The sequence below is a fragment of the Hyaena hyaena genome, unplaced genomic scaffold, assembly GCF_003009895.1.
Source record: "Hyaena hyaena isolate Hyena2069 unplaced genomic scaffold, ASM300989v1 scaffold_1148, whole genome shotgun sequence".
In the NCBI taxonomy this organism is placed as follows: domain Eukaryota; kingdom Metazoa; phylum Chordata; class Mammalia; order Carnivora; family Hyaenidae; genus Hyaena; species Hyaena hyaena.
In genome coordinates, this window is record NW_024081782.1 from 106,358 (window position 1) to 120,544 (window position 14,187).

The 14,187-nt window shown below is 38.1% G+C and overlaps 1 protein-coding gene across 10 annotated transcripts in view; it reads right to left on the minus strand.

The window, feature by feature from the left end:
• Positions 1-3,714: 3,714 nt before the first annotated feature.
• Positions 3,715-14,187, minus strand: part of FAM126A (family with sequence similarity 126 member A) — a 120,369-nt gene continuing 109,896 nt past the window's right edge. For 5 of the 10 annotated variants that reach the window (XR_005526521.1, XR_005526522.1, XR_005526519.1 and 2 more), the window contains one exon: positions 3,715-3,772. The gene's annotated coding sequence lies outside the window, so the exon portion shown is untranslated. Of the gene's footprint in view, positions 3,773-5,482; positions 5,557-14,187 lie in introns of those variants that run through there. The other 5 variants (XR_005526517.1, XR_005526515.1, XR_005526518.1 and 2 more) reach the window with 3 other exon arrangements.

Consider the following 14,187-nt stretch of genomic DNA (forward strand, 5'->3'; position numbering starts at 1 on the left):
CTTCAGATTTTGCCCATAGAAAATACACTCCTCATTTTGGTTCACTTAAATGGACTCCTACTCTATGTAACATTTGGCAACTGTTTTTTTTTACTCAGTAATGTCTAGAGATGTTTCCATCTTAGCATATATAAATAGTTCTACCTTTTTCATTCTTCTGAATGTGTATCTATTCCTAATAACTGAATGGATTGCTTTAATAGGTTTGATGACAGCCCATCTCTTACTCCCTCTGTCTGTTTTTGTGGGAGACATGACCCTAGCTCGAGAGTCTGGAGATCTGTTCATTGGTTCTAGTACTTCTTTTTTAAGAGTTTCTTTTTTTAATGTTTATTTATTTTTGAGAGAGAGATACAGTGTGAGTGGAATAGGGGCAGAGAGAGAGAGAGACACAGAATCTGAAGCAGGCTTCAGGTTCTGCACTGTCAGTACAGAGTCCGATGCAGGGCTCAAACTCATGAACCGTGAGATCATGACCTGGGCTGAAGTTGCAGTTAAGCATCTGCAAGTTGGATGCTTAACTAACTGAGCCACCCAGGCACCCTGGTTCTAATACTTCTAACTAGAAATAAGACCTTGAGATAACCATTAAAGCACTCTGGATTTCAGGTCCCTTATCTATCAAATGAAAGAATTGAAATACATGGGTTCTAATTTCCAACACAGCTATAATAATTGGTGTTTTGGGTACTGAGATAGAAAAACTGTTTCTTCCAGTATCAGAATAAGGAAAGTTGTGGGGCTGGGAAAAAGCTGATGATTTGTGAAGAGTTTCTTTCTGCAAATAAGTATATGCTTTTGGCAGAATTAGTTCCATTCTTAAACTAAAGTCTGGTTTCCTTCATTCTTTTAATATACACATAATATTCGATAATTTGTGGGCTCTGTTTGATCACAAGAGTCGAGATATTTTTTAGTAGTCATGGATACATAAGTTAGTCTGGTAGAATTTTGTTGAAAGTATGTGCATCTAGGCTGCTTATTGGGAATGGAATTAGGATGTGAGAGGGCAGGTGTGGGAAAGTGAGTACTAAAAGGGAGAGATCTGAGCTGCCCTAAAAAGGTTTGTGCATTTAGTCGGCATTTAATGAATACCCACTATGTCCAGTGGTGAGAAGATTAAAAACAAAGAACCCAGATGGTTAGCCTTTGTGCTTCTAGAATCCTAGCCCATGCCCGTTCCCCACCTGAAGGGTGTCTGTCTTATGAAGTACTCCCCTTGTTCTCCAGTCCATCACCAAGGTACTTTGCTGCTGGATCGTTCAGATGAAACCTTAACTGCTGCTTGTCAGCATGTCTTTTTAATGAGGTTCCCTTCAACCGCACCATCAATATTTAAATCAGTAAAGAAGAGGGGGATGGTTAACAATAACCATTTTATCACTATCAGTGTTACTGGAATGTATAAAGAAATTATCATGATTGACACCAAAAAGATTATTTCACTAGAAAACAGAAAACCAGGACCTATTATGATATGGATTAACAGTTATAGAATTTGGAGTGTGTGAGGAGGTTGAATATGAGGACTGCAACGTTAGAGGGAGAGGAAGACTCAGCAAACCATCACCTACTTTTTCCCTTTATCCTCTGAACTGCTGTAGGCTGTAAAGACTTGGGGTGTCCTCAGCATGACCTCCACCACAACTCCTGGTGCTGAGCCCTCAGGGAAGCCATGTTCCACTCCCTTGCCCCCCACCCCTCCAATATTCTGTTGGACCAGCTCACATCCCCAACCATGTCCCCATTCTCTAGATATAGTCCCACATGTCCAAGACTGGGGTCTGTGGAACTTATTTCTTACTTTATACCCAGGACCAACCTTTCTATAGAGTTAGAGATACAACGCTCAGAACTTGTCAACTCCATCTAGTTCTCCATGAAAAGGTAAGCAAATCTCCCCTTCCTCCAACTCCCACCACCATCCCCCAGCCCCCTCACACTATTCACAACAGTTTAGAGCCTACAGAGATCAAGGCTAATCTTAGGTAAAACTGTAAGGTAGCCTTGTACCTGGATGAATCTGTAGCCTCCTTTCCCTTGCAGTGACTTGCCTTTGCCGTCCCACTGCAGAAGATCCCTGAGGCTCACCAGTCATTACAGGTCCTTCCCAGGGTCTTCAGTCATGGCTGAACAACCAAGAAAAGAATGGCACAAACATACATCCTCATCTCCCAGCCTTGGGAATGGAGACCTGCCCTATACCTCCCAAAGGAGTGCCATTGTAGGAGAGGGTCCCTGGAGGCAACAATGTTTTTAAAAATTTTATCTTTAATCGTGTATTTCAAACACTATGGGGTGAAAGGGGGTTGGAGTTTTTAGGTGGTGAAGCATCTCAAATCTCCCCATGTTACCCTGCTAATAATGGGAATTCATTATTCTGTAAGTTTCCCTGATATCTCTTTTTGTCCTCAGAATTTGAGGACTAAAATCAGGGAATGAAATTGCTATATGCCTAAAGTTCAGCAAGATGAAATAGACTGGAAGCTATAAATGATCTTCTATGTAAACTGAAAAGTTTATCAGAAAATCAAAAGCTGATTATATGGACACTTTGGCAAAAATACTTGGGGCTTTAAAAAGTAGTCATTAAAACTACTATGTCTGTGTTAGGCTGAAATTCTCAAAACTATTCCATATAGATTGCTTATGTACAACATGCACTCCTGATAAATCATTCCATTCCTGATTTATCATGAAAAAGCTTTGACTGGCTTAATCCTGTTATTTCTCTTGTAAGTAAAAAAGTCTGAATTATTGAAAATAAACTTCATTTTGGATAGTTAAACATGCATGTTTATATTGCACGTATGTGCATGTGTATTTAATAATCTCTTTAGAATTACAGTTCATTTCTACTGTGACTAATTAGAGCAGTATAGGTATGGTGGAAAGATGGATATGTGAAACTGAATAAATGTCTATTATTTTTTCCTCATTTTTTATTCATGTGCAACCCTTTCCACAGTACCAGTCTCTGTTAAAATTTAGTTCTATTTGAGGCATTTATATGGAAATGCTATCTTGCCAAGACATCTCCAGAGGTGTTGGAGGGATATTGCAGAAACATAAAAGCTCTGCCAATAGTCCAACAAGTGCTGCAGCCCACCAGGTCATCCTTCGGGAAGTCCAGGCCCCTGAATCCCACAGGTGTATGGGCCACCTCAAGTCAAAGGCTTTCCTTATGCCTTTAACCCTCCCTGTGAATTGCTTTGCATTTTTGTCTTAAACCCTATTTGACTTTCAGGCATTCTTATCACTTTTCTTCCCTCACATAAACTTTTTTTTTTACACCCAACAGTGAGGCAAACAACCCTGAAAATTTTGGAAGCATCATTTCCATATTGCAAGTCCTCATACTACATCGGCTAAAATCCATTCATTGCTTAACTAGTCCCCATGATTTAGATCTCTTGTGCGCACTGCTATTTCTCTAAACAGTAACATGCAGGAGATGGTGTAGGGCACAGACAGCACCAAACACTGTTAATTCTACCAGCAAGGTAGAGAGGCTGTTTTTATTGTTTTGATTTCCTTATGTTGTACAATCTGTGGTATCCAGCTAGATGAGCTCTGTGGTTAATATTATATTCGCAATGAAAAAGAGTCCAAGTTCTTCAATTTGCATTTGCAGAGGCTGTCTTCTTTAATTTTTATATTTTAAAAGCAATCTTCTGACAACTAAGATCATACTTAAATCGGCTTTGCAAATTCCAGCAAGAAACTGAGTCCACATCATTTGATCTATTCTGTCGATTTCCCTTGCTTCCTCCTGGCAAAAAAGATAAACCATTTTATTTTTTTTTAAGTTTAGGTATTTATTTTGAGAAGGGGGGGAGAGAGACTCCTGAGCATGCTCCACACTGTCAGCACAGAGCCTGATGCGGGGTTCGAACCCACAAACTGTGAGATCATGACCTGAGCTGAAACCAAGAGTCAGATGGTTAGCTGACTGAGCCACCCAGGTGCCCCAAGATAAACATTTTAATATGTTATATAATTAAAAAAAATTTTTTTTAAGTTTTCGGTATAGAGTTAGCTAGGCTCCCTGGGAAGTATGGTACAGAGGGAGAAAGGGACAAAAAGATACAATGACAAGAACTGAAAAGGGAAATTCATAAATTGAATATAACTCTAAAGCAATAGAACAAAGCAAAAACTAATGGGCAGACGGCAATTCTGATTTGGTTATTTTTGAACTAAGCCTGAATTAATTTGTTCAAAATGACCCCTACAGAGTTATTTTAAGGGCACACAGCTCCCAGTTGCATGAATTCCTCTCATAACAATTAAGGAGCAAGGCTAAAGCATACAGCTATCTAACAAAATGCACAGTCCAGAAAGAGAAGTGGGCTTCAGTTCCAGTTTATCTGCAGACTCCTGACTTGAAGTCTCTGAAAGTGTCTTCACTTTAGTTTTGCCTTTTGTACAATTCTCTCTGGTTATTGAATGGCCTTAAGAAAAAATTTCCTCTGAACATTCCCTGGCAGAGAGGAGAAGACATTGTTCTGTTCCTAACTCCCATCCTAAGCTTCCCTGCCACCTGTAGTTATCTTCTTCCCAAAGAAGAATCTTCTCTGACATTCTGGGAGTTCACAGTGCAAATCTACCCCTTACTAGCTCTGAATATGTGGCAAGAAACTCAACTTCTCTAAGCCACATGTATTCAACAAACATTGAGTTACTATGTGCCAAACAATTTTCTAAAGGATGAACAAAACACGAAGTCCTCACTTACTAAGTTCCCATTCTTATGAAAGGAGGAACAATGAGCAGATGGATAAAGAAGCAGTCTTTATAATGTCAATTGACACCATGAGCTGTGAAGAAAAGTGAAGCAGGACGATGAGGAGAGAGAGAGGAAGGGAGGCAATTTTAGATAGAGCCATTAGGAAAGGGCTCTCTTGGGTGTCAGGTTGGGGTCAGAGGCTAAATACATGAAGGGCGTGTGTCCTATCTTGGGGAGAGAACATCAGACAGGAACAAGCTTTGGGGAAGGGCAAGGACCTAGTGTGGCTGCAGTGAGGTCCATGTGAGGAGAGGATGATGGAGGGGTGTGGGGCAACGCATGGGTGTCCCATGATGGGACTTTAGATTTTAACCAGTGACAGGAAGTAGTTGGAGAGTCTTAGCAGAGGAGTAATATGATCTGATTTCATGTTATAAAAATGGCTCAGATTGATTTTGTGGAGAATGGACTACGTGGGAGTAGCCACGGAATTAGAAAGACCAGAAGGGAAGTTATAGTAATGGCTATGGCAAGGGAAGATGGTAGCTCACTCTTCTATAACATGAGGACAATGGTAGCAACAACTGTGTGGTGCTACTGGGAGACTAAAATCAGATAATGTATGTAAGTGGCTTACCACAGTGCCTTGTATATAGCAATAACTCAGTGTTAGCATTATTGTTGTTATCATCATGATTATTTTGGGCATGATTCTTCTAACCCAGTTGGTAGCTCCTTTTCTAAACTTTGGCACTTCCTTTTCAAGGATTTCAAATATTCCTTTATCCCCTCTAAACACGTCGTCCTGTGTCCTAGAGCAGCCTTGCCTACAAGAGGGTATATATGTTTGGTCAAAGATGTTCAAAATGCTTTATCAAGGCTGTTTTTATTCATTGTGGTGGTCAGTCCTGCCATTTATGATGGCAGAGAAGCAGCCTGGGGGTGAGCTCTAGAACAGTGCTGCTTCCCAGGGGGCATCTGGTAATATGGAGGCCATATCTGGGTGTCACAATGACTGGGCGACAGTGCTGGCACTTACTGGGTGATGTCTGCCAAAGCTAAGAAACAGAACCCTAGACAATAAATGGTTTCCTACCCAAACGGCCCAGGCGGTCCCTCTAGGAAACACTTAGGTGGCGGGAGAGTATCCATGCAAATTGTGTGCAGCCCAGCTCCAGGAAGGTTGTACAATGGGATAGAGGGGCCTGAGCATGCTGGGGTAGAGGACAGAGTATTGGGTTGAGGAGCCAATCTTGGTTTCAACTTGAACAATACAAGTCATGTGAATTGGAAATTTTCATTCATTGTTGAACTTCAGCTTCCTTATCCAAAAAGTGGGAGAATTTTCCTCGACTACTTCCTTGGAAGGTTAAGGAAATTCAATAAGATAATGCTTATGTGTGTCTTTATTAAACTGTAAACCATCACGAGCTGACAAATCTGTCTCTCTGCACACACAAGTTGTTAATGAGATAGAAAACACCGTCTTTGCCCTAGAGAATTTGTAATTCAATCATCATTGATAAAGAGCTGCAAGCTTCCATCAGAGAAAAAAGTAAGAAATGTGTTTTCAAAATTGCAGGCCTGGTTTTCACAAGCCAAATGTTTTTATTTAATTAAACTTAGCAAATGCCGATGCTCTTTTCCCCCATTTAAGCTTATTTCCTCAAGTATATCCATATTGTACTAAAATGTATGAAATAAAAGATACTAAAAAATGCTACATGGGCTTTTAAAAACACTTATAAGTAACATTGTTTATGACACCTACCTTCTCTTAAAAATGGGAAAGGAAACAACTCAATACCACAAATTAATCTTTTTTTCTGTTTTGTTTTTAATTATGACTGTCTCTTTTATGACAAAATAATCTCATTGGAAGAAATTCTGATCTGCTAGGATAAATTTGATCTTTTATCAAACTTTATTTTTATAGTTAGAAAATAGCTATTTCTATGCATCCATTCATTGTTCACTCACTCATTAATATATTATAATTATTATCCGCTATAGGCCAGTTTTGTACATGCTTTGTTCTAAACAGCGCTCTTAACCCAAATAAACAACAAAATTGGGAACAGAAAGTATAGTGCCAAAATAATACTTTGAAGAGGACTGTTTTCCTTAGTAAAATAACTATTAATAACAAAAAAAGAATTGTGTTAAAAAGTACTGAAATTAAACATTTGGCAAATTAGGTATATTGTATAAGATTAGTCACTGTGGCAGACACTGACTCTTGTTTATCCTATATTCACTCCCCTTCTTTCCTGCTACCAAACACCAGTTTATTCATGTAACAGGCGGAGACCCCTTGATTTCATGTAGATGGATTGCCCCTCCATTTCCAGAATACAAATCTTAATTTGTCTCACCCAGTCACTACCTGTGGATAATGATTGCTTAAAAAGGGGCAGAGATGAAAACCAGTTTTAGTCAGTGAGATATAAATAGACACCTGAGGTGGGCTTCCAGGATAGCTTTTAATCCACTATATTAAAACAAACTCTGATTAGGGATGTATATTGTAATTCCAAGAGCAACCACCAACAATAGTAATAACATAAAGGAGTACAGCCTAAATGTAAGCAGATAAATTAAAATGGAATACTAATAAAATTTTTTAAAAAGCAAAAATGTGGGAACAGAAGAACAGCAACAACAAAAAAACAGAGGCTACAAGTGATGAGATGATGAAATGATAGACCTAAATCTGTGTCAATAATTACATCAGGTTTATGATCTAAACACATCATATAGGGGCACCTGGGTGGCTTAGTCAGTTAAGTGTCCGACTTTGGCTCAGGTCACCATCTCACGGTTTGTGGGTTCGAGCCCCGCGTCGGGCTCTGTGCTGACTGCCAGCTCAGAGCCTGGAGCCTGTTTCAGATACTGTATCTCCCTCTCTCTCTCTGACCCTTCCCTACTCATGCTGTCTCTCACTCAGGAATAAATAAAACATTAAAAAACATTTAAACACATCATATAAAAGGTAAAGATTGTGAGAGTGAATAAAACAGCACGACTCAACTCTATGCTCCCTACAAAAGGCACACTTTAAACAAAAAGATACAAAGAGGTTTGAAAGAAAATAGAATTTTTTAAAAATATGATGAATTCTAAAACAATGTTTAAGCAACCCAGACTAAGTAAAAAATAATAAGAAAAAGAAAGAAAACAAATAAACAAAAACAGAAGAAACCAATAGAAAACAAATAGAATGGCAGACTTAAGCTGCAACATATCAATAATTACAGTAAATGTAAATGGTGTGACATATGCCAATTAGAAGACAAAGATGGGGGGGCGCACCTGGGTGGTTCAGTCAGTTAAGTATCCAACTATGGCTCAGGTCATGATCCCATGGTTCATGGCTTCGAGCCCCATGTTGGGCTCTATGCTGACAGCTCAGAACCTGGATCCTGATTTGGATTCTATGTCTCCCTCTCTCTGCCCCTTCCCTGCTCATGCTCTCTGTCTCTCTCTCTTTCTCTCTCTCTCTCTCTCAAAGATAAATAAACATTAAAAAAAAAAAGAAAAAGAAGACAAAGATTGGCAGAGTGAATAAAAAAACATGATCCATCTATATGCTGTCTACAGTGGGTGGATAAAGAGCATTGGATAAAGGCCAGAAATGCTGTTAAATATCCTGCAATGCACAGGATAGCTCTTACTTCTCCCACAAAGAATTATTGGGGCCAAAATTACAATAGTGCTGAGGTTGAGAAGCTCTGAGCTACAGTAATCAAGACAGTTTGTTATTGGCAAAGACCAATGGAACAGAATACAGTCCAGAAATAGAATAATACATATATGGTTAGCTATTTTTTTAAGTACCAAAGTAAGTCAATGGGAAAAGGAGAATCTTGGGGTGCCTGGGTGGCTCAGGTGGTGGATTATCTGAGTCCTGATTTCAGGTCAGGTCATGATCCCAGGGTTATGGGCTCAAGCCCCACATCCAGCTCCATACTGAGCATGTAACCTGCTTAAGATTCTCTCTCTCTCTTCCTCTGCTCCTCATCCCCACTTACACTCTCTCTCACACTCAAATAAAAAAAAAAAGAAAGGAAAGAAAAATCTTTTCAACAAATGGTGTTAGGATAATTGTATATCTATAGGGAGAGAAATAAATATGGACCCTTTCTTCAAATCACACACAAAATTAAGTCCAACTGTATCATAGAACATAAATGTGAAACCTAAATCTACAAAACTTCTGGAAGGAAACAAAGGAGTAAATCTCTTTTACCTCAGGATAAACAAAGTTTCTTAGATAGGAATACTAAAACATGGATCATAAGGGGAAAAAAGAAATAAATTGTACTTCAACAACCAAAGAAGATGTATCAATGACCATTAAGCACATAAAAAGATGCTCAATGTCATTAGTCACTAGGAAATGCAAATCAAAATCATAGTAAGATATCACTTCATATATAGTAGGATGGCTAGAACTTTACAAAAACAGACAATAATAAGTGTTGTTAAGAAGGTGAAGAAGTAATTGCAACTCTCCTAACTACTGGAGGGTGTGTAAAATGATGCCTCCATCGTAGACAAGAGTTTGTTGATTTCTCAAAAGGTTAATCAGAAAGTTACCATACCACCCAGCAACAACACTCAACTGTGGTCTAAATGTTTGTGTATCCCCCATCCCCAATTCATATGTTGAAATCTTAATGCCTGACATGATGGTATCAGGAGGTGGAACCTTTGGAAGGTGGTTAGGTCATAAAGGTGAAGCCTCAGGAATAGTATTAGTGGGAGTTCCCCAGCCCCCTCCACCATGTGAAGACACAATGAGAAGTCTGCAGCCCTGAAGAAGTCCGTCACCTAACCACGCTGGCATCCTGATCTCAGACTTCCAGCCACCAGGACTATGAGGAAAAAAGAATTTCTATTTTTTATCTCAATCTGTGGTATTTTGTGACAGCAGCCCCAACAGACTCAGACACACTCCTAGGCATATACCCAAGAGAAATGAAAACATATATCCACATAATAACTTGTATACAAATGTCCACATTAGCTTTATGTGTAATATCCAAAAACTGGAAACAACCCAAATGTCCACTGACAGCTGAATGGATAAACAAATTGTGACATACCCATACACTGGAATACGGTTTAGCTATCTTACCTACAAAAAGGATAAGCCATGATTCCCACCATAAAATAGATGAATTCCAAAACAATTAAGCTAAATGAAAGATGCCAAGAAAAGTATTTTATGATTCCATTTATATAATTCTAGAAAATGGAAACTGATCCTTAGTGACAGAAAAGCAGATCAGTGATTGATTCCTGATGGAACTGGAGGAAGGGATACATCTATTTTAAGATTTTTTTTAATTTTTAAGTAATCTCTACACCAAACATGAAATTTGAATTTACATGCCCTATTGACTGAGCTAGCCAGGGACCCCAGAAAGAATACATTTTAAAGAGGGAGAAGAAAACTTACCTAGTTTTCCTTTAAGGAAAAAAAAAAAAAGCATAGCATCAATATTTAAGCTTTTGCAGAAATTTAATAATGTGAATCAAAGGAATTGGTTAAAATGAGAAAATGTAATTTGGCTAAGCAGCCTTTTTAAAAAAATTTTAAGTGTATTTACTTATTTTGAGAGAGAGAGAGAGAGAGAGAGCAAACTAGGGAAGAGCAGAGAGAGAGAGGGAGAGAGAGAATCCCAAGCAGGTTTTGCACTGTCAGCACAGAACCTGATGTGGGGCTCAAACATGAACCATGAGATCATGATCTGAGCTGAAAACAAGAGTCGAATGCCTAACCAACCAGCCACCCAGGCGTACCTGGCTAAGATTCCTTTAAAAAAAAAAACAAACATCGGGGCGCCCGGGTGGCTTAGTCGGTTAAGCGTCCGACTTTCGCTCAGGTCATGATCTCGAGGTTCGTGGGTTCGAGCCCCGCGTCAGGCTCTGTGCTGACTGCCAGCTCAGAGCCTGGAGCCTATTTCAGAGTCTGTGACTCCCTCTCTCTCTGACCCTCCCCTGCTCACGCTGTCTCTCTCTCTCTCTCTCTCTCTCTGCTAGAAATAAATTTAAAAAAAAAAACATTAAAAAAAATATAAAAAAACATGAATATTTCACACCCTTATGTTTATTGCAGCATTATTTACAATAGCCAAGATGAAGCAACCTAAGGGTCCATCAATGGGTAAATGGATAAAGAAGATGTGGTGTATATATACAATGGAATATTACTCAGCTATAAAAAGACTAAGATCTTGCCATCTGTAACATAGAGGGACCTAGAGAGTATTACGCTAAATGAAATAAGTCAGACAGAGAAAGATAAATATCATATGATTTCATTACATGTAGAACCTAAAAAAACAAAAACAGGAGAAACAGATTTATAAATACGGAAAACAAACTGATGATTGCCAGAAGGGAGGGGGTGGAAGGCTGGGCAAAATGGGTGAAGGGGAGTGTGAAATATGGGCTTCCAGAAATGGAATGAGTAAGTCAGGGGGATAAATGGTACAATATAGGGAATATAGTCAATGCTATTGTAATAGCGTTGTACCACAACAGATGGTATAGTTACACTTGTGATGTGTATAGACTTGTTGATTCATTCTGTTAAACATCTGTAACTAATGTAACATTGTGTATCAACCATACTTTAATTAAAAAAAGATAAATATCTGGATTCAAAAGAAATCCAATAAATCTGATGCTTTCAAAGGGAATCTTAAAAGCCAAAACACATATAGGAACTAAAAACTAGGATGATCTAAACTGAAGATTAAGAAAATTGATTTTTTTTGATACAAGTAGGGATTACTATCATGATAGTGAATAGAGTAGATTTCTTACCAAAAGAATTATGACGTAAACAAGCTCCTTATATGATTGTATAAGGTATATTAAAAAGAGTCGGGGTGGGGCAGAAAAGAGGCAAACCAAGAAACAGACGCTTAATTATAGAGAACAAACTGATAGTTACTGGAACGGAAGTGGAGGGGGGTGTGTTAAATAGGTGATAGGGATTAAGGAGAGCACTTGCGATGAGCACTGGATATTTTACGGAAGTAATGAGTCACTAAATTCTACACTTGAAACTGATATTACACTATATGTTAACTAACCAGGATTTAAATAAAAACTGAAAAAAAGACACAAAATAAAACAGAGAAAACATAACAATCCTGATATTATATATCTCAAACAATATAGTAACAAAATACATAAACTAGAAAGTACTCGAAGTGCAAAAAGAAATGGGAACAGAAATACACTTCAAAACCTCACTAGTCCATCATGAGAAAGAATATGACAAGACAAAACACAAACATAGACAACTGTTTTCTTTCTTTTTTAAAAGTTTTCTAATGTTTTATTTATTTCTGAGAGAGAGAGAGACAGCGTGAGCACGGGAGGGTCAGAGAGAGAGGGAGATACAGAATCCGAAACAGGCTCCAGGCTCCGAGCTGGCTCTCAGCACAGAGCTGCATGTGGGGCTCGAACCCACAAACCGTGAAATCATGACCTGAGCCGAAGTTGGACGCTTAACCAACTGAGCCACCCAGGCAGCCCGACAAATGTTTTCTTAAAAACAGAAAGTTGAAGGGGCGCCTGGGTGGCTCAGTCGGTGAAGCATCGGACTTCGGCTCAGGTCATGATCTCACGGTTGTGGATTCGAGCCCCACGTCGGGCTCTGTGCCGAGAGCCAGCTCGGAGCCTGGAGCCTGTTTCGGATTCTGTATCTCCCTCTCTCTCTGACCCTCCCCTGCTCACGATCTCTCTCTCTCTCTCTCTCAGAAATAAATTTAAAAAAACAATTAAACATTTTTTTAAAAAACAGAAAGGTGAATAAAATAATACATTAAGTAGTAATAATCCAATTCATTAAAAAAACCTTAATGATAAGGCAAGAAAACATATTCTTTCAAGGTATTGTGGGCTTTTCCACAAAAAGTAACCATATTTGGAGAACAATGATATAACTAGGAAATGCACAAAGGCAGAAATCTGCAAACCACATACTCAGATCACAACAAAAATGATATACCACAACAGTAGAACTTAAAAGTATTCAAGTACAAGGGGTTCCTGCCTGGTTCAGTTGGTAGAGCATATGACTCTTGATCTTGGGGTTGTGAGTTCAAGCCCCATATTGGGTATGGAGATTACTTAAAAATCAGATCTTTTTAAAAAGTGTCCAGATAGAAGTATTTTTCTATATGCATTCCTAATGCTTAGCTATATTACAAAATAACACAATACACAAATGCATCATGTCAAATTTATGTGCCATTGCAAAAGCAGAACATTTTGGAAAATTATATTGCTCTAGAGGTTTCCAGAACTAAGAAATAAAAAGAGAAACATCAACTAGGTTTCTACCTAAGTTTGAAAAAAAACAAAACTAAACTAAATAGCAAGCCAAGAGAAAGTAGGAAAAGGGAAATAATAAAACTAAGAATAAACATATTTTGAGAAGGAAAGATAAAATTGGTAACACCAGTAGTTGATTCCACCAAAAATTTTAATAAAAACCCTATCAATTCAAATAATGAGAAAAGAAACAGAAAAATCCAATCAGTAAAACGAACTTCTGCATGATTAAATAGTTGTTGAGGAACAAATTAATGAGAGAAAAAAGACAGCAAATACAAAAGAGAGTTAAAATAGGAGAAATATAATACATATGGGCAATATACATAAAGTGAACATAAATATTAATCATCATTGATTCTAGAAATCAACATTTCTAATATTTGAACTTCTTTATTATAAAATCTTAAAAGAAAACTTAGGACAATATAACAAGTTTTTTATTACTACTTAGAAATAGACAACTACAAGAATACTATAAATACAATATTAAAGCTGATAAATCAAAAGCAAGAAAATAAATAACATGGTAAGACCAATAACATAAAAAATGTGAAAATTCCAAATCCTAAAGAAAACTGAGTAATGGAAACTAAAAAGAATTTGTCTTAGGGACCTCATAGTGCTTATTTCTGGAATGCAAAGTAAAATAGTCTTCATCAAGCTTTCAAGAGGAAAAGAGAGTAAGTCATAAAGTAAAAGAAAGTATTTATCAAGGGACCTGTGTGGCTCAGTTGGTTAAGCGTCCGACCTCAGCTCAGGTTATGATCTCACGACTCGGTGGGCTCGAGTCCCATGTCTGGCTCTGTGCTGACAGCTAGCTCAGAGCCTGGAGCCTGCTTCGGATTCTGTGTCTCCCTCTCTCTGACCCTCCCCTGCTCACGCTGTCTCTATCTCTCTCTCACAAAAATAAATAAAACATTAAAAAAAAGTATTTATCAACATCATTATGTTTAATTTCTTCTCATAAGAATTTAATAATATCATTAATGAAAATTTGCCAAAAAGGAAAAATTACTGTAATCTCCTAAGTCTTTACTTTGTATAATTCTTTCCAGTCTTTTCCAAAATGCAGATATATTTTTTACATAGCATTACGT